Genomic DNA, 20,449 nt, shown 5'->3' with positions numbered 1-20,449 from the left:
TTTTCACCTTTGGTCAGGAATTTGCTGAATTGGCAGGTTTCTTAATTGCAAGAGCTGGTTGTTGCTAATTCTTCCGTTTGTTGTATCTTTATAATGAATTCCAATGTCCAGTTTTGAGATTTATAGTCCTTACGTTTGTTTCTCTGTCCGTCTGCTGCTTCCTTATCATGAGTTCCAGTGTCTTGTTTCGAGATATACAGTCCATGTCTGGGGATTGTCCTTGCCTCCCCAATGCCTCCCCAATACCTCCTTAATCACTATCTAGTAACAGACTCTGCTTTGAACTGCCACTGAATCAGGTAATAGAAAGCTCCTATAACCCAACAAAATATGCTAGCTTCTTTATGTCCAATAGATGGGCCATAAAAGTTTGAGGCAGCTAAAAGACCATACATAAACCAGCTAAAATAGTTCAGGATAAGACAGGAAGGAGCTGCATCACAAAAGTATCCAGTAAGCTCTTTCTCCTTTTTCTTGTAACATACATTATTTTCATTAAGTATAAAGGGAAAAGTGCTGGTAAGGTATGGAAAAGCCAACTACCACTTCATTAAGAATGTCTATTTTAAAAGAATAAATATTTTACAGCTGATAAGGAGTCTCAGGGGAAAGAGTACAGGAAATTCGGTTACCAAGATCAACACATAATTGTCTACCAAAGGAAAAAGAAAGTTTCAATTTTATTTTGCTGAAATCTAAATAAAACACCACAAGCTATCACTGTTTCTCCTAGCTACAACTACATTTACATTGTATTTTATTTGTATTTGAGATTTGAAAAGAAAGTAATCTAATCCATTTTTGTTCCCAGTGAGAATAAACAGTTAAAATAGCTCAAACTTTAAGTTGCTAGCAAGATAAGTAGCACAAGTGTCCACAGATAAGTCTCAAAAACTGCTAAAATAGACTATTATGACAATCCATAACCACGTCAGTATTAATCCTTAGAATGACTTGCAGTGATATCTATTATCACAGAACAAGCAGCAGATCAGATGAATGCCTAGTGGTGTAGCTGACAGGTTCAAGATTGGCTTACATATACAGCAAAAACTTACAGTAGTACAAACTATACAGAAGACATACAGTACTGAGAGTGAACTAACAGGTTTACTTTTGGGTTTTATGAGACAATTTTTCACACATCAACTTTAGACACAGAGTATCCCAGTAAAATAAATTTTGCACAAGTTTGAAAATATAACTCTGAGAATAAACACTGTAAGTAGCCAACTAAAAACCTACGTATGAAACATCAGTGCTTATTTGTAAATTATTCCTTTTTCCTGAACTTGTAAATTGTTTTAAAAGACAAGAATCCAAAATACATAGTATTTTCTTATTTCTGATAATCATCCTGATTTCCAGAGGAAGGGGAAGAAAACCTCTCCTATACAATTTCAGCAGCTATGCAACTCTCATATGTGGTTGCCCTTTTATCAAGCTGTGCTGGGTCTGGCAGGGAATGTGCAATACACATTCCCTGCAGTAACCCATCCAGGGCTGTACAGCTAGAACAGCATTGGTATCACACCAGCATTTTGTCTGTTGCTAGAGCAGTGCTGACACAGCACCAAGACTCCCTCCAAACCTCCGAGGGCCAGATGGTTGGGGGTGGGCAAGAGGTGACATGGCCAGGGCAGCTGACCTGAACCACCCAAAGGGATATTCTCTACCACATGATATCACACTCAGTAATAAAAGGTAGGAAAGGGGAAGGAAGGGGGACTCTCATTTTGAAGATGTTTGTCCTCCTAAACAACTGCTAGGCATAGTAAGGCCCTGCTTCTCAGGATGTGGCTAAATAACACTCATTGATGGGAAGCAGAGAGTAATTGGTTTAGTTTTTTTTTTCCTTTTTGCCTTTGCGAAGCCTTTGCTTTTTTCCCCTTTATTTTCCCTTTAATTAAATTATCTTTATCTCAACCAGCAGTGTGCTCAGGTGGCCAAGAATGCCAACAGCATCCTGGCTTGTATAAGAAGCAGTGTGGCCAGCAGGGCTAGGGAAGTCATTGTCCCCCCCCTGTACCTAACTCTAGTGAGGCTGCACCTTGAGTAGTATGTTCAGGTTTGGGCTCCTCACTACAAGAAGGACATCGAGGTGCTTGATAGAGTCCAGAGAAGGGCAATGAAGCTGGTGAGGGGTCTGGAGAACAAGTCTTATGAGGAGCGGCTGAGGGAGCTGGGCTTGTTCAGCCTGGAGAAGAGGAGGCTCAGGGGTGACCTTATTGCTCTCTACAGATACCTTAAAGGAGGCTGTACTGAGGTGGGGGTTGGTCTGTTCTCCCACCTGCCTGGTGACAGGACAAGTCACCAGGCATGGGCTAAAGTTGCACCAGGGGAGTTTTAGGTTAGACGTTAGGAAGAACTTCTTTACCGAAAGGGTTGTCAGGCATTGGAATGGGCTGCCCAGGGAAGTGGTGGAGTCACCATCCCTGGAGGTCTTTAAAAGACGTTTAGATGTAGAGCTTAGGGATATGGTTTAGTGGAGGACTTGTTAGTGTTAGGTCAGAGGTTGGACTCGATGATCTTGGAGGTCTCTTCCAACCTAGACAATTCTGTGATTCAACCCACGAGCCTTTTTGTTTCCATCATACTTTTCTTCCACTCTTATTTTGAGGAAGGGGAGCAAGAGAGTGGATATGGTAGAGTTCAGCTGCCCAGAAAGGTAAAACCACCATACAAGCTGATTGCATCTAACCACTTTTCAGTTCTTTGAGCTCACTGGAAACCTCACTCGCCAGTTTCAGTTTGACTGTGTTCTCTCCCTTCAGTTATGTCTCCCTCTCCCATATTCAGAAAATAAACACTCATCTTTGGGCAAGTTTTGGAGAATGAACTTTTAAAAATACTTCTGAAATATACAAATTTATCCCTGGGGACAAAAGATTATGCAAGAACCAAACTTAATGAACATGTGGCCCATGTAAGGAGAAGTTATGACACTGCTTCTTGATTGCATACACGCTTCTGGTGTAAAAGCAAATACATGAATACCTTTTTTCTCAGGCATTTCAAGTCTAGAAAAGCCTACTTGCCCGTTGAGTAGAGATGAACCTTATGCACACTGTAGCTCAGTGTACATAGTTAACGTTGACATTAACATAATTCTCACATGTTATAGCCACCACAGAAAAAAAAAAAAACTGGAAAAAAACTGGAAAAAAAAAATTAACTCCCCCTTCATCAAATTCTCAACACTTTCAAATAGTTCCAGGTTGATGAAACAAATATTTTGAGAAAGTCTAGAAATGCTTAAAAGGGTAAATATGTTATTTATATTCTTTTTTTTCTTTCTGTGAAATGTTGAGATGGAGGCATATACTTAATCCAAGAAGTCCTGAACCTTGTTAAAAACACACTCATTAAGGTGAAATATTATCAGTAGAATAAAATACCATTAGCAACAGCACTACGCAAACTTAAATAGATGGCAGTGTAATGAACCCTGTTTATCTTACAACCATGTCAGAATACATGTCCAATAATAGAAAAATAGAAGTCAACATGTCAGTATGCCAAACAGAGCATCTGCATTTTGAGAAAATGAAAATGACGTTGGAGTGAACCGTGGTATTTTCATTTTATCGACAAAATTTGACAGAGTATCTTGGATTACAGAGTTTGAAGTTGAGCTGAGAATTTCTTATGTTTGTTACTGGAATATGCCCTTTAGTTTATTACCTTGAAAGACTGCTCTGACAGGAGTCTTTTTGAACACTTAACAGGTGGGTAAATATTGAATAAACATGGAGACATCACAAGATTCAAGGAGACAGAGTAGGAAAATCAGAGTGTGTTTCCCTTCCTGTTTCCATGGTGGACAATCAGGGGAAGAATGGCAAGGGGGGGGGGGGAAAAAAGTGGATGGATTTTATATTATTTATTATTAATTTTACATTACTATATAAATAATTATAATTATATTATAATGTATATTATTATATTTTATTGTATTGTATATATTTATTATATTATATATTATTATATTTTATTTTATATTATATTATTTGTATAGTTTACTTTATTATATTAAAAGCGACAAAACAACAAAATAACCATAAAAACACAAATAAAGTGTTAGAAGTCTTGTTTTGTGGTTTTAGCAAAAGACAGGAGGATGCTACTCAGCAATAGCTAGGTGAAACTTACGACTGACGTTACTCTAAGAAGAAGGCTCTGAAATAAATCACTTCATCCTGATCTTTGAGGATGACTATTAGAAAATTAGGGGGTTATTGCAGAGTTTACAACATCATAAGATCTCAAAATTTCTTTTTATATTGTATTGCTTTCTTTTAATATATTAAGACTGTAAACAATTTGAAATTTTAATTGAAACAAGACTGGTTCTATTTTAATTTATACATATTTAATGCACTGTCTTGACCAGTTCAGATAATTGAAATAGTTACCAAACTTAATCATTGCATTATCAAAGAAGTGTGTTAGTATTATATCAGAACTAACATATCAGAAAAATCTAAATTCAGTTGTATATGTAGTTTGCTTTTATTTTTTTGTAGTACATTGCATCAAAGAAACACATCTTGACATAATGGAAGAGCAGCATGTTATAATGTAATCTTTGTTTAAATAAAAAAAACATGTTTATACATGTATATTAAACTATTTTAGCATTTGTTGTTGCTACAAAATATTTCAAAAAGTTACTGAATATGTAAAACAAATTCTATGACATCATCAAGCCTGTAAATGTTGGCAGATGTAAATTGTTCTAGATAGCACAGGAGGCAACTTAAGATGTCTTAAAAATGATAGTTTTCACAGAGGTACATGTACTTAGATTATTTTGTTCCCAAGTGGAAAGACATACACAGGTCAATAGCACTCCAGCTGTGTCCTGAACTCTAAGCTCATGGATTAAACTTCCAGCAGTGCTGGGGTTATCTGGTTATGTTTCTGCACTAATACAAAAAAACAAACACTACATCATTGTATGATTTCTGTGTATATGTTCTTGTTTGAACCACTTTTATGTTGCTGATTCTAATAGTATAAAGATACATCGCCCAAGCAGGACAAGTAGCTCTAAGAACAGTTTGATTGTCACCTTCCACTTTCTTTAACAAAGCCCACGGCCACTGTTCCGTCCTCCTGCTTGTCTGTATTTCACAGACCCTCATTTCCTTATCAGACGCTGCTGCAGATCCTTTTCCAGCTTGCTCATGTCCATTGTTGCTGCCACATCCTCTTCCTCATGGCTTCTCTTTTCGTCTCCTGCAAGCACCATATTTTTTCTCATTCTTCCATCTTCCCTGTGGCTCCTCTTCTTACTTTCACTGCTCCCCTAAGGCAGTCGATCCACCTCCTGCTGCCGCTCCATCTGTATGGGCGAGTGCAGAACCAAAAGTACTTCTCAACTGAGCTACCCAGCTGCCTCCAGAGTCACTTTGTGTTTCTCAGAGCTTTCAGGCAACAAAGAAAAAAGGCAACAAAGAAAACCCCTGCTGAGGTCTGTGGCCAAATGCAAAAAATGAGCAACACCGCACACTCTCGTCTATAACCCCCGAAAAGCCTACTGGATACACAGCCTTTGAAGATGCTGACTAAAACTGCCATCCAACTGATCTATTGTTCTCAGACCACTTAGAGCATATCTAGCAGCTTTAAGTTGCAGAAAAATGCACCCTCACCAAGTCAGAAATGATGAAAAATTTGGTCATTTTTCCAAGCAAAAATATTTAGAAACATGGTGGGAGGATAGTGGTCTCTGCCAACAGGCACTTAAAATAAACAATGATTCAAAGCTTTTAATTTATCAGTCTCAGTCTAATCATCGAAATATGTTAAACAACTTCTGAAATATGGGTGATTAACAGATACTCCTTCTGGTAAAGGCAACAAGTAAACCACAATTTTGCTTTTATTTATTTTTGTTTCTTACTGTCTAGCCTACTCCAACATTAAAATGAATCTTTGAAAATGATCTTGTGGAAACAGATCAGCTACTGATCCTATTCTTCTTCCATAAGCATACTGGAAAGAAATCTTCTCTAGCCGTTGTCTTAGTGCTTGCTGAATTAACATCATTTTAAATTGAGTTGTAGATAAAGAATGGACGTCTGAATAACGTATAATGACTACATTTCATAAGACAGCTATTTTGTTATCTAACTTGAATTAAACACAGTAGTTTCCAATGAAACCCTTCAGAGGATTTGCTCTCAACTATTCTGCAGAGGGACCATTTTAGAAGTTCAACTAAAAGGAGAAATTAAAGAATGTTCATGAACACCTATATAGAGCTAGAAAAAAGTATCAGATTGTGTTCAATAACATGATGGTAAAATATTATATGATATATAAAATATATATTATAAAATAATATTTATAATATATATAAATTTTATATATTATACAACATATATTATAATATGATATATGTATTATATGTATTATGATATATAATATTATTTATTATTATATTATATATTATAGTATAATATATAATATATATAATATAAAAAATAATATTATAAATTATAAACCAAAGTTTACTTAAGTATGCACATGGTATTAGCATAATACTCACATCCATACTTCTATATCTTACATGCTACAGAAGAAATGTGCTTGAAATTATCTAAGTCCACTAACTGATTTGTAAAAGTTTTTCTTAAAATTATTAAACTTCACAGTTGTAAATGTTTTATGGGAAAAGTATAAAACAAAAAAACTTCAGTGTCAGTCATGTTATATGAAACTACCCCAAGTAGAAAGACAATGAAGCTGAGACAGATTTTCCTTCTTACTACCAAAAAAATAATTTAATATCAAACAGACATTCTAAGCCATTTAAAAAATATATAATATGCAAATATGTACACATATTAATGCAGTTTCAGTCATGAGAAGCATTTATAACTATAGATGGTCAAGAATCGATTTCAATACTATACATATTGATAATGAAATCTCTTTAAGTGGATTTAATGACAATATGAAAAACAGTTCCCAGATGAAAAACAGCTTTAGTTTAGTATGAGTATTACCATTAACCAGTAATTTCTTTATGTAAGAATAATATTATTAATAATATTTCTTTATTATAACCACTAATTTCTTTATACCACTGTCAAGTAACTTTACATGCTATTTCTAAATCATAAAAACTCCTGCAAATCTACAAAAGGCCATATCTGAAGATGTTAAACAAAGCCAGGAGTAAATGCTTGTAAGTGTTGAATACTAAAAGTAAAATGTCATCCATTTTATCTGCATTGTGATTTTAACTCACGGAGGAATTTTGGAAGACCTTTAGGAGAGCTTCCCTCTTAAGTTTAATCTGTACTGACAAGTGGTTTGGGTCTGTAGACAAACTTAATTTATTTCGTAAGTTTTCAATTTCCAGATATACATTCAAGAACTATGGTGACAATACTAGGAATAAACAAGTGAGACATATTTGTGACTTTTTGCCACAAGGAATCAACTAGATCTTATCTTAGACTGTTTCATTGACCAGCTAACAGAGAGCAAAGAATAAAACCTTGAACTGAAGAACTATACTTTTCAGATTGAACTGAAGGATAAAATAAAATAAAATAAAATAAAATAAAATAAAATAAAATAAAATAAAATAAAATAAAATAAAATAAAATAAAATAAAATAAAATAAAATAAAATAAAATAAAATAAAATAAAATAAAATAAAGAAATCAAGCCTGAAATGCTGAAGTGCTGAACCGATCTTCCACATAAGTTTGTGTTGAAAGAAAATAGCAATCAAGGTAAAGAAACCCAAAATCCTTTTGGAGAAGCTTCTGACTTTACTGTATAGGTAGCTATGTCAAGAAAGTTCTCTGACCAATTTTTACCTAATCTTGATGAAAAAAGGGTACTTATAAAAAAAAATAAAGCAATGTTAAAAATATAAAAGGGCAAATTCATGCTTAGAAAGAAGGCAAAGAACTACCAATAAGTAAAATCTTGAAAAAAAAGCATAAAGATTCAAGAATGAAAAAATATTTCCATATGTATAGAATTATGCAATGCAAATGGTGTTTTTATTAAAAACTAAAGCCAATTTCATATTTTGCTTCAGAAGTTGTAGAATACTGTAAATATGATAAATGACATATTGAATAAAGTTTAAAATTTTACTTAGCCTTCCTACTACAAATACAAGATAGGAATCAAATACTCTCACATACTGTCCCAAGACAGCAAGTATTGAATGTTTTCTAGAGAAAATAAAAATTTACTAGCTTCCGCCTATTTGCAGAGATCCCCAGATTGGTCTTTGGTCAAACTTCATTTAACAGTCTCATAACACTTCCACATAGCTAAGAAAGTGCTGATTGCTTATTTAGGAAGCACGATCAGTACAGGGAAAACACAATTTAACACAGAGTAAACTTCATGACAAAGCACAGAAATAATAAGACAGACTGAAATTAGAAATTCTAAGTGTTCATGACTTTGGCATACAGTAAGACTTTCCTGTTATAAACTGACAGCTTAAGATTTGGAAACAAAGGGGGGGGGAGAAGAAATACCTTTAAAATCACAAGTGTGAGCTGCAAATGTAATACTGCCTGTAAATGAGAAATGCAGAAATCCAGTAGCAGTGGACATTAAAACTGAGAAAGGATTAGCAAATCTTATTTATAAATGCATCCTTAGTTCATAAAAAGGACAGTAATATGTGGCATCTTAACATAGATATTAGCGCTGATATATTAGTATATTGTATGATATGCTGATATGCATACCGTATATACTGGGTCTGGCTGGGGGTGGAGTTAACTTCCCCTCCCTGTGACCTACAGAGCGCAGTGCTCTGCACTTCTAGCCAGAACAGCACAAACACCACACTTTGGTGTTTTGGCTATTGCTGAGCAGTGCTGGCACAGCACCAGTCAAGGCTGTCTATCCAAACACCCCCACCCCAAAAAGCCACTAGGGTGGGGGTGAGCAAGAGATGGGGAGGGAACCCAGCTGACCCCAACTACCCAAAGGGCAGATATATATATATATATTATATATATATATTATATATATATATTATATATATTATATATATATATATTATATATATATATCCCATACTGTACGTTGTGCTCAGCAACAGAAGTGGGAAGAGGGCAAACAGGGGAGGAGGGAAGGGAAAGAAAGGGAATAATGAGAAATGCTCTCGTTTTGAAAGAATTTGTCTTCCTGAGCAACTGCTACACATACTGAGGCCCTAAAGAACTACGACTGCAAATGAAGCTCCACCACCACCATTCAATCTTGTAAGAATACAAAACATGAGCAAAGATTTTTCTCTCCTAAGAAGCTCTTCCAAACACTTCCATCATAACATTATGAATTTAAGCCAACTCCTTATTCAGCTGGTCTTCCATGCACATGCAGATTCCAGATCATTGATCCAGCAGATTTTGCTGCTTATTTTTCAAGCGAAGAAGCTGCATCTACTGATGTTCTCTGCGAGTTTCTAGAAATACAGCATGCAGTTGTCACAAGCTGTGTTCCATCACTAGAGGCATGAGTTGGCAAGAAAAGATTCCTAATAAAAATTCCTGCATTCATTTGTTTATGCTTTTAGCAAAACACCGGGGAAGAAAGTCCATATGCAGATCAATGCCTTAACAGAATTTCACTGTTCATGGCAGTGAGTGGTGGTTAGAAGCAGACAGGACACTAAGGCAAGTTTTTGTTTATGAGCAAAGTCTATCGCAAGTCTAAGCAAAACTGGTTTTATGACCCTTTCATGCTTTTACCAAATTCTGAAAGTTCTTTTTTCCTCCACACAGAAATTACTAAAATTTGAGAACAATTACTTAGACATTGCAAATAATCTGAGGAAGTTTGGTTCTAAATTTAACCTTCTGAAAAACAGATAAAGCAAGCTCAGTAAAAGTCTTAGGGAACAAATAGCAGCATCACTCTCACGAAGATCTATCTGCATAGAAAGAGAGCTTCACTGATGACCATTCTTACTGAAAAGCCATCTCGTTGGTATTAGTTTGTTGTTTTTTTTTCCTACTGAACAAGAAAAGAATTCAAAGTGACCTTAAAAACAACCTAAGAATTCAAACATTTTTGGCATAAAAAATTAAGACAAATCAATGAACACTATGCCACTCCTTTGAGGGGAAAAAAAAAAAAAAAAAAAAAAAAAAAGCCAAAAAGTTCTAGGTAATGATAGTTTATTCAAACGGAAGTTCCAAATTTCCTATGACATTATTATATAATTCAGGACTTAGAATTTATTAGAAACTGTGTGTTTACAAGATCAGATGGAGGCCAGGCAGTTAAAAAAATGCATGACTTTATAGATGTTTTTCTCTGCTTCCAGGAATTTTGACATTCTGTATCACTTGATGTAAATTTTTTTGTATTACTTCTGTTTGCTTACTTCTAGATCTTTCCAGTTAACTATCAGCAAAAAAGTAGATTCCTGGACTGGTGTGTTTAGAGAGAGTATCTGTCATTTCTTTGGCAGTTTTAGTGCTTCCTTAATGCTCTGAATCCTGTTATCAGTTTGTTTTCAGGGAAAAATCATGGCGAGTCAACATTTGATGATGGCATTCTTGGTTTCATTTAAAGAGGAAAAACACCCTTATCTCACAAGGATCAGAGAGTGTTAAACAGCGATATTCATGTCAGGTTTGACTAATCATAGTCTGTTGCTAGCTGTTGACTCCGTAGGACAGTCTGTAAGACAGTCTGTAAGAATGAAAAGGATCAGAGTTTGGATTTAAGCTGAAGAATCTTCCACATGACTCACATGACTATTACTACCTTCAAACACTGCAAACCTTATCCTTCTCCCTTACTCTGTGCATAAATGCACAGTCAGGTCTGTAGATAGCAAGATTAGTGCTTTAACTTCAATATTAGCAAGGTGCTTTCAAAAGACCTGGTCTGGCAACTGTCCTCATTTAAGTCAAAGGAATTCAATAATAGAAGTGATACATCTGCCACCGAGTATTTAGATGATGTACTTGAAATAGTTATTCCTACAATCAAATTTGGTTCGATATATTACCCTGCTACTATACGCTAGTAAGTAGCCTAATTAGTTAAAGAACAAGTGCTTAACAAAAATCTCAAAGAGCAAAAGAAAATTGTTAAAGCCAAGCCTGCCTCTCTCAAATGCAATATAAAACTAGGGGCATCCCAAGTGACCTTCTGGTATTATAAACTTTAGGTTTGTTTATGTGAAAAAAGGAGGTCACATTAACAGTTATGTTTGTTACTATTTCAGGTTATCCGTTTGGGGTCAACAATCTCAAATGCTTGCCGAACTATTAAAAAGGCTTAAACATACATTAGACACTTCTGGTTCTACTTGTTCAGTTTTACATCAACTCCTACAGCTACAAACAATAAGAAAATAACAAATTGAACTAAAATAGCTCCCTGAAAAGCTCAATTTTAAAAAGACTGGCAACTGGACATCCACCCATTTCACATAAATTAATTATGACTTTCCAGTGAAGAGCACCTGCTTCATGTTCATGACAGGAGGACAAAAGCTGGAACTTAATATGGCCCTTCACTTCCAGCATTAACCAGATGTCCCAAAGTAACCTGTAACAGCATCACTTCAACAGTACCCACCCACCTGGTAACTTAATAGTCTTGAAATCAAGACTTAGAAGAATAGTACATATTTTTGAAGTAACAATTATTTACAGATAGGAAAAAAAATATATATGCTATCTGGAAGAGATTTTGCTTTTCACTGCCAAACAACATTGCACATTAAGTTCTCTTTAGTTCTGCCTGTTCCTTCTCATCTGAAGGTAACTCACACATGGACATTTAATTTGCTAACTTTGACTGCAGTGCAAATCAAATGATGAAAAACATAGTTTCTGTCAACACATGCATATTCAGTAAATGTGGACTAGGTACACATGTACACACCATATATTTATACTTCCATAACAGAAAAACAAACCAAATCTCCTTCAACCTTCTCTTCTCTACATGAACACTGATCAGAATGGGTATCTGCACTTGCAAGCTGGCCTATGTGAAACTCTCAACACTCATTTTTTAGCGTTGTTACATCACATTATGGTATGATAAATACTATAAATAGAAATCAAGATGGAAATTTTAACCTGATTTAGTACAGTCATAGCATGATTTCTGATACTAACACATTTTCCTGAGAAGAAAGGGACATACGCTAAGAAAAAGTAAAATGGTTGTGCTTGCAACAAGAAGCTTAGGAAAAAAGTGTATTGAAGATGTTATTTAGGTGAGACATAGCCACATGATGTTTCTAGCTCCTGCACTTGTTAGAAGCTTATTTTTAAAATTTCTTTGAATGTCTCAGACTCATAATCTGGATATAATATGAACTGATTAACTATTCAGAAGATATAGTTAATGTAGAATAAGACAGGCTTAACACAAGAGTTAGTGCAGAATCAAGAACTCTTCTTTACTTCATACTTTGCCTAATGGTTGTTTGCAAAAATACAAAACCCTAAAAGGGGAAAAGTTTAAAATGTTGCTGGATCTTCTGGTAAAAAAGGCAAAGGGACATGTAAACAGACCAAGCCAGCTAACAGCTTTACATATTACATTGCTTTACTGAACGCATTTCAGTATTTGCACCATCTCAACATATACCAGGTACAAATTGCAAAATAGCAGTAGTAACTAAATAAATACTCCATTCTTGGATGAAGGTGTTTATAAATATGCATAGATAAAATGGTGCTGTTATATGTGTATGAGCTTTTTATACAAGAATTACTTAAGACCAACAGCTGAAGCAGTTGACAAATTGAATAAATGCCAACACTGATTTCTTGTGACTGACTTTTCACATTCTTTGAATTTTCAGAAACACATACACAGCATGCAGACAGACTATATCTACAACCCAAACTTCAACAGTAAAAACTCAGACTAAAAATAAAGACAACACAGAAGTAATTCCATCACAGAAAAAAAATAAAAATAAAAAAATCTTTGTTCCAAGCACTGCTATCAATTCTTCTACGTTTCCCAATAAAGAGAAATTGCAATAAGACAGTTCTCCACAGATTAAAAAATATAAAAAAGGTTAACACCTTTGATTGAGTTTGGATAGTTAGTTTCATAACAGAAGAGTAGAGCTTTAGAATTTATTTAAAATACTGCCTTTTTTTTTTTTTTTTAAATTTAAAACGGCCATTTGCCGAGGCGATCGGCTCCGGGGCAGACGCGTTTTGCAGCGGAGCGGGGGATCGGGCCAGGCAGGGCTAATTTTTCCGGCATCGAGCCTACTTGAGGGAGCCGCCAGGACCCGGCAGCCCTCGTGAGGGAGGTTGACGAGGCGTAGGCGGAGCCAGCAGCGCCCCCTCCCCAGCCGTTCAAATGCTGCCCCTAGGGAGCGCGGCGAACAGGGCGGGCAAACAGGGCGTGGCGCGTCAGAAGGGAGTGGCACGGCAGTTAGCGCGGCAGTTCGCGCAGGCAGGGCGAGCAGGCAGGGCGAGCAGGCAGGGCGAGCAGGCAGGGCAGAGCGCTCCCTCCACCCATACGAACACGTCCTTAACAACAGCCGTTAGCTAGGTGATAATGGTCTCCACCAGGCAAGGTGCGCTCTCCAGGAAGTCGGTACACACCCAGACCGACTACCCGTTAAAAAACGTAGCAGTTCTGGTCACAGGATGCAAGGAGTGTCTGAGCCTGTTGCTGCCATCGGCGGGAGGCAGAGAAACTGCGTGCGTGAGGTGCGAGCAGGTGGATGACCTGGTCCGCATGGTGGCAGAGCTCAAGGAGGAGGTGGAGAGGTTGAGGGCCATCAGGGAGTGTGAGCGAGAGATAGACTTGTGGAGTAACTCCCTGCGGGGCCTCAAGGGGAGGTACCGAGGTGAGACTCCTCAAATGGGGGTGGACCCCCTGCCCTGTAGCCGTCGGGCAGAGGGAGGGGATCTGGGAGTTCAGGAGGAATGGAAACAGGTCCCTGCTCGACATCGCAGGCGACGCCCTCCCCTTCCGGCCCCGCATTCCCAGGTGCCCTTACACAACAGGTTTGAGGCCCTGGAGCTTGACAGACCAGTAGCTGAGGAAGAGGTAGCAAGTGTTCCCAGGAGGATGCCTAGGGCGAGGAGGTCGACTCCACGCCTCAGGACTGCCTCCACCAAGAAAGACAGGAGGGTTATTGTTGTTGGAGACTCGATTCTTAGGGGAACAGAGGGCCCTATTTGTCGGCCTGACCCTACCCGTAGGGAAGTCTGCTGCCTCCCTGGGGCTAGGGTCAGGGACATTGCCAGGAAGCTTCCCAACCTGGTACGCCCCTCTGACTATTATCCTCTTTTGATAGTCCAAGCGGGCAGTGACAACACTGAAGAGAGAAGCCTGAAGGCTATCAAAAGAGACTTTAGGGGGCTGGGTCGGTTAGTGGATGGAGCGGGAGTGCAGGTGGTGTTTTCGTCCATCCCTACGGTGGCAGGGAGGGGTTCAGAGAGGACACGGAAAGCCCACCTGTTAAACACGTGGCTCCGGGGCTGGTGCCAACACAGGAATCTTGGGTTTTTCGATCATGGGGCACTTTACTCAGCACCTGGCCTGATGGCCACAGACGGGTCCCTATCTTTTAGGGGAAAAAGGATCCTGGGCCAGGAGCTGGCAGGGCTCATTGAGAGGGCTTTAAACTAGGTAGGAAGGGGGATGGGGCTGAAGCTAGGATTATTGGGGCTGTGCCAGGGGGAACAATGGCAAGGCTGGAGGATAAGGCAATGGCCCAGCTGAAGTGCATCTACACCAATGCATGCAGCATGGGTAACAAACAGGAGGAGCTGGAAGCCATCGTGCAGCAGGCAGGCTACGACTTGCTTGCCGTCACGGAGATGTGGTGGGACCAGTCTCATGACTGGAGTACTGCAATGCCTGGCTATAAGCTCTTTAGAAGGGACAGGCAGCACAGAAGGGGTGGTGGTGTGGCTCTCTATATTAGAGAGTCTTTGGAGGTTGTAGAACTCGAGGCTGGGAATGACAAGGTCGAGTCCCTTTGGGTTAGGATCGGCAGGGACAACAAGGCTGGTGTCCTGGTCGGGGTCTGCTATAGACCGCCGAACCAGGATGAGGAGACGGATGAGGAATTCTACAGGCAGCTGACAGAAGTTGCAAAATCGTCAGCTCTTGTACTCGTGGGGGACTTCAACTTCCCTGACATATCCTGGAAGCACAACACAGCCCAGAGAAAGCAGTCTAGGAGGTTTCTGGAGAGCGTGGAAGATAGCTTCCTGACGCAGCTGGTTAGTGAACCTACCAGGGGTGGTGCCCCGCTAGACCTTCTCTTCACAAACAGAGAAGGACTGGTGGAGGATGTGATTGTCGGGAGCTGTCTTGGGCAAAGTGACCACAAAATGGTGGAGTTCACTATTCTTGGCGAGGCCAGGAAGGGGACCAGTAAAACCGCTGTATTGGACTTTCGGAGGGCTGACTTTGAGCTGCTCAGGACACTAGTTGGTGGAGTCCCTTGGGAGGCGGTTCTGAAGGGCAGAGGGGTCCAGGAAGGCTGGGCGCTCTTCAAGAGGGAAATCTTAATGGCGCAGGAACGGTCTGTACCCACGTGCCCAAAGACAAGCTGGCGGGGAAGAAGACCAGCCTGGCTCAACAGAGAATTGTGGCTTGATCTTAGGAGAAAAAAGAGGGTTTATAAGCTTTGGAAAAGTGGGCAGGCCACTAGGGAGGACTTTAAGGATGTAGCGAGGCTGTGCAGGGACAAAATTAGGAAGGCCGAAGCTCATCTGGAGCTCAATCTGGCTACTGCCGTTAAAGATAACAAAAAACGTTTCTATAAATACATCAACACAAAAAGGAGGACTAAGGAGAATCTCCATCCTTTACTGGATGCGGGGGGAAACTTAGTTACAAGAGATGAGGAAAAGGCGGAGGTGCTCAATGCCTTCTTCGCCTCAGTCTTTAGCGGCAATACCGGTTGTTCTCTGGATACTCAGTACCCTGAGCTGGTGGAAGGGGATGGGGAGCAGGATGTGGCCCTCACTATCCATGAAGAAATGGTTGGTGACCTGCTACGGCACTTAGATGTGCACAAGTCGATGGGGCCGGATGGGATCCACCCAAGGGTACTGAGAGAACTGGCAGAGGAGCTGGCCAAGCCACTGTCCATCATTTATCAACAGTCCTGGCTATCGGGGGAGGTCCCAATCGACTGGCGGCTAGCAAACGTGACGCCCATCTACAAGAAGGGCCGGAGGGCAGACCCGGGAAACTACAGGCCTGTCAGTTTGACCTCAGTGCCAGGAAAGCTCATGGAGCAGATCCTCCTGAGAGTCATCACGCAGCACTTGCAGGGGAAGCAGGCGATCAGGCCCAGTCAGCATGGCTTTATGAAAGGCAGAGCCTGCTTGACGAACCTGATCTCCTTCTATGACAAAGTGACGCGCTGGGTGGACGAGGGAAAGGCTGTGGATGTGGTCTACCTTGACTTCAGCAAGGCTTTTGACACCGTCTCCCACAGCATTCTCCTCAAGAAACTGGCTGCTCTTGGCTTGGACTGGCGCACGCTTCGTTGGGTTAGAAACTGGCTGGATAGCCGGGCCCAAAGAGTTGTGGTGAATGGAGCCAAGTCCAGTTGGAGGCCAGTCACTAGTGGCGTCCCCCAGGGCTCGGTGCTGGGGCCGGTCCTCTTTAATATCTTCATCGATGATCTGGACGAGGGCATCGAGTGCACCCTCAGTAAGTTTGCAGATGACACCAAGTTAGGTGCGTGTGTCGATCTGCTTGAGGGTAGGAAAGCTCTGCAGGAGGATCTGGATAGGCTGCACCGATGGGCTGAGGTCAACTGCATGAAGTTCAACAAGGCCAAGTGCCGGGTCCTGCACCTGGGGCGCAATAACCCCAAGCAGAGCTACAGGCTGGGAGAGGAATGGTTGGAGAGCTGCCAGGCAGAGAAGGACCTGGGAGTGATGGTGGATAATCAGCTGAATATGAGCCAGCAGTGTGCTCAGGTGGCCAAGAAGGCCAACGGCATCCTGCCTTGTATCAGGAACAGCGTGACCATCAGGGCTAGGGAGGTGATCGTCCCCCTGTACTCGGCTCTGGTGAGGCCGCACCTCGAGTACTGTGTTCAGTTTTGGGCCCCTCGCTACAAGAAGGACATCAAGGTGCTTGAGCGGGTGCAGAGAAGGGCGACGAAGCTGGTGAGGGGCCTGGAGAACAAGTCCTACGAGGAGCGGCTGAGGGAGCTGGGCTTGTTCAGCCTGGAGAAGAGGAGGCTCAGGGGCGACCTTATCGCTCTCTATAGGTACCTCAAGGGAGGCTGTAGCGAGGTGGGGGTTGGTCTGTTCTCCCACGTGCCTGGTGACAGGACGAGGGGGAACGGGCTTAAGTTGAGCCAGGGGAGTTTTAGGTTAGATGTTAGGAAGAACTTCTTTACCGAAAGGGTTGTGAGGCATTGGAACAGGCTGCCCAGGGAAGTGGTGGAGTCACCATCCTTGGAAGTCTTCAAAAGACGTTTAGATGTAGAGCTTAGGGATATGGTTTAGTGGGGACTGCTAGCATTAGGTCAGAGGTTGGACTCGATGATCTTGAGGTCTCTTCCAACCTAGAAATTCTGTGATTCTGTGAAAACGTTGCCAGCAAGGTTTTATAAACATTCATATTTTCACAGCGAAGGGGACAAACACACACATGAAAATCAACATTTTGTTTCTTGGATACTGAGAATATTTACATACAGTCAACTAAACAACTGAATTAAGTTAATCAAATAACATGCAATAATTGACATGTCTTCTTAGATCCGGGAAACTACAGGCCAGTCAGTCTCACCTCTGTCCCTGGAAAGGTATCAGAACAGCTTGTTCTGGATGCCATCTCCAAGCAATTGGAAGAGAAGAAGGTTATGAGGAGTAGTCAGCATGGATTCACCAAGGGGAAGTCGTGCTCGATCAACCTCGTTGACTTCTATGATGGCATCACCAGCGTGGTTGAAGGGGAAGAGCAGTGGATGTCATTTATCTTGACTTTAGCAAGGCTTCTGATACTGTCTCCCATGACATCGTGCTAGCAAAGCTGAGAAAGTGTGGCATACACAAGTGGACAGTAAGCTGGATTGAGAACTGGCTGACTGGCCAAGCTCAGAGGGTGGTGATTGGTGGAGAAGAGTCTGGCTGGAGGCCTGTGACTATCGGTGTTGCCCAGGGGTCAGTGCTGGGTCTGGTCTTGTTCAACATCTTCAACAACGACCTTGATGAGGGAATAGTGACCACCCTCAGCAAGTATGCTGATGATACAAAGCTGGGAGGAGTGGCTGACACTCCAGAAGGCTGTGCTGCCATTCAGCAAGACTTGGACAGGCTGGAGAGATGGGTAGGAAGAAACCAAATGAGGCTTAACAAGAGCAAGTGTAGAGTCCTGCACCTGGGAAGGAACAACCGCATGTATCAGTACAGGCTGGGGGATGACCTGCTGGAGAGGAGCTCTGCAGAGAAGGACCTTGGGGTGCTGGTAGACAGGATGCTGGATTGGCCATGAGCCAGCAGTGGGCCCTGGTGTCCAAGAAGGCCAATGGGATCCTGGCGTGCATTAAAAGGAGCGTGGCCAGCAGGTCAAGGGAGGTGATCCTCCCCCTCTACTCTGCCCTGGGCAGGCCTAACCTGGAGTACTGTGTCCAGTTCTGGACTCCCCAGTACAAAAAAAAGACAGGGATCTCCTGGAAAGAGTCTAGCGGAGGGCAACAATGATACAGGGCCTGGAGCATCTTCTCTGTGAGGAAAGGCTGAGACCTGGGTCTGTTCAGCTTCGAGAAAACTGAGGAGGGAATCTTATCAATGTTTACAAATACCTTAAGTGTGGGAGACAATGGGATTAGGCCAACCTCTTCTCAGTGGTTTGTGGGGACAGGACAAGGGGCAATGGCCAAACAATGTATCACAGGAAGTTCCGCACCAACATGTGAAAGAACTTCTTCACAGTGAGGGTGATAGAGCACTAGAACAAGCTGCCCAGGGAGGTTGTGGAGTCTCCTCTGGAGATATTCAAGGCCCGCCTGGACACCTACCTGGGCAACCTGCTCTAGGGAACCTCCTTTGGCAGGGGGGTTGGACCTGATGATCTCGAGGTCCCATCCAACCCCTACAGTTCTGTCAGTCTTAATCATTTATTTTCAGTTTTTATATAGACCAATGTATGCAAACATGTCTGCATACATTGGTCTATCTTATGACTTCCATTTAATTCCCCTATGCTTGTGATGTTATGCACTGATAGATGTTTTCAAAAGGAATTAATTATGACAAACACTATGAAACAACTCTCAAAAAGACATTATCATAAGCCTGCATAGCCTTAGAGCTCAAGTTAATTAGAATTGATGAACGATGGTTAAAAAAAAATAAACCTAAAATGTTCTGAGATCCCATTATTACGGAAAGGAAAGGGAAAATACTCAGTTTAACCCAAATATGAAATATTTCCTTTAAATTACATATTTGGAAAAAAAAAAAAAAAAAAAAGATGTTAAATTTGAGGGGAACACACGAGATATTTAACTTTCCCATACACATCTGTTACTTTCAAATCTGAACTCTGAAGTATGAGTTGTCTAAAGCTGTACAAAAGAATTAAACCAAAGTCATACTCTATGCTAATATTGAAGAGCTTTGTTTTAATAATATTTAAGAGTCAGCAGTTGTTTTAACTATGTTCAACTGAAAATAACTATGAAATATGAAAAGACTGAAATTCTTTGCAAATATGAAAAGAAATTACCTAAGAACTTAAGGTTGTGTAGCAACAGCAAAAACAGAGCCACTGTTAAGAAAAAAGACTATTATATCCTTCCCACAACCCGTATTCCTTCCACAGTGTAGTGGGTTTACGTGGCAAGGTTTTGGTAGCAGGGGGCCATAGGGGTGGTTTCTGTGAGAAGGATCTAGAAGCTGCCCCATGTTTGGTAAGGGCCCCACTGCTGACCAGAGCCGAGCCAATGAACGATGTTGTTTTGCGCCTCTGTGAGAGCATATTTAAGACAGGGAAAAAAACGCTGTGCCACACAGCAGCTGGGAGAGTGAGAGGAGTGAGGAACAGCCGTGCAGGCACCAAGGTCAGTGAAGAAGGAGGGGGAGAGGTGCTCCAGGCACCGGAGCAGAAGTCCCCTGCAGCCTGTGATGAGGACCATGGTGAAGCAGGATGTCCCCCTGCAGCCCATGGAGTACCACGGTGGAGCAGGTGGCCCTGCACTGATGGAGGCTGCCGCCTGTGGAAGACCCCTGCCGGAGCAGATCCCAGGCTGGACCTGTAGCCCGTGGAGAGGAGCCCATGCAGGCGACCTGGCAGGAGCTGCTGCCCGTGGGGGATCCACGTTGGAGCAGTTTTCTCCTGAGGGATGGACCCCGTGGTACGGACCTGTATCTGGAGCAGTTCTGGAAGAGCTGCTGCCTGTGGGAAGCCCACGCCAGATCAGTTCATCAAGGACTGCATCCTGTGGGTGGGACCCCAC

The 20,449-nt window shown here is 41.2% G+C and overlaps 1 protein-coding gene and 1 long non-coding RNA gene across 4 annotated transcripts in view; both read right to left on the bottom strand.

The window, feature by feature from the left end:
• The window catches only part of CADM2 (cell adhesion molecule 2), a 679,737-nt gene that overhangs the window by 646,131 nt on the left and 13,157 nt on the right, over positions 1-20,449 (bottom strand). The window lies entirely within an intron of this gene.
• LOC311441119 lies at positions 4,494-13,228 on the bottom strand. Its single transcript, XR_014695805.1, has 3 exons — positions 13,068-13,228; positions 8,523-8,561; positions 4,494-5,347 (listed from the first exon to the last, which is right to left on the bottom strand). It is a non-coding gene; the product is annotated as an uncharacterized lncRNA (long non-coding RNA).

The sequence above is a fragment of the Aythya ferina genome, assembly GCF_964211825.1.
Source record: "Aythya ferina genome assembly, chromosome: 1".
Classification (NCBI taxonomy): domain Eukaryota; kingdom Metazoa; phylum Chordata; class Aves; order Anseriformes; family Anatidae; genus Aythya; species Aythya ferina.
This window is presented reverse-complemented; position numbering and strand designations above follow the sequence as displayed.